The sequence below is a fragment of the Echinops telfairi genome, unplaced genomic scaffold (assembly GCF_000313985.2).
Source record: "Echinops telfairi isolate 266 unplaced genomic scaffold, ASM31398v2 ScPeMD7_7469;HRSCAF=8507_0, whole genome shotgun sequence".
Taxonomy (NCBI): domain Eukaryota; kingdom Metazoa; phylum Chordata; class Mammalia; order Afrosoricida; family Tenrecidae; genus Echinops; species Echinops telfairi.
Window position 1 is genome coordinate 66,721,993 of NW_022111372.1, and position 1,224 is coordinate 66,723,216.

Genomic DNA, 1,224 nt, shown 5'->3' on the forward strand with positions numbered 1-1,224 from the left:
ACCTTTACAATGACATGATTTCTTGTTCCTTGATGCCTGACACCCGATCCCTTCAACAGCTCGTGGTCACACATGCTGGTGTGCTTCTTCCATGTGGGCTTTATTGCTTATAATTACAGATTTATCCATTTCTCCTGACAAGTATATCAATTCATGATTCACATTTTGAAGCTATTGTTATGTGCTAGAATGTTTGGGTTTTTTCTAATGACTTGACCTATTTATTATTAAAAAATAAGCACATTTTATTACTGATATTCTAATAGTCTTTGCTCTGATATCTATTTTGTCTGGTATCAATATAGCTACTTTAGTTTTGTGTTAGTATATCTTTTCCATCTTTTGATTTTTAATCTGCTTGTGTCTTTATACTTGAAGTAGTGTTTTAAGCTATATAATAGTCTTGCTCTTTAAATTTAATTTGATAATGTGGGGGTATTCAAACCATTTACAATGAACATTGACAATTGGTATGGTTTATGTCCACCATCTTGCTATTTCTTTTCTTTTGGCACCAAGTGTGTTTTTATTCTGCTTTGTTTCATATTAAATCTTTTATGGTTTATTTTTATTAGTCATAATTCTTAATAGTTGCTTTTAGTATACTCTAGTGCTTGTTTTAGGGTTGCTATAGTATATTTATTTATCACAGTGAAATAAAATTCTAAAGCTTTACATACAAATTGTTCTCGGTGACATTCGTCACAATGTGTGGACATTCTCATTATTTCCATCATGGCTGTTCTATTTCCATTAATCTAGTTTCCTTGCTCTATCAGCTTCTCATCTTTGTTTTAAAGCAATTATTGACCATTTGGTCTCACATATATACTTTTTTTTAAAAAAGGTTCACAGTACTCACAGGTGATTTTCTTTATTTTGGGAGCCAATCTGTTACATAGCAAAAAGGTGACCTCTGTGGCCAATTTCAGTTGTAGATCTCAGTGTTTTGATGGATACTCGTGAGGGACCCTTGGCAGATCTCTGAAGTTACTTCTCTGTCCAATTAATTCTCTAGTTTCTGTACTTGCTCTACCAACTCTAGTCCTCTTAATGACTTCTGATCTCAGCAGAGACTGCCTGTGTCCCTCTTCCCTGCAACTGTCTGGAATTTCTCCTAAAGTAATAAATTGGGGAAACTGGTGCTTACCTACATGGTTATGTGTCAGTGCTAATGTACAGTGTCTTGGAAGTCATTGTTTTACATATTCTGTGTAGTTTCCA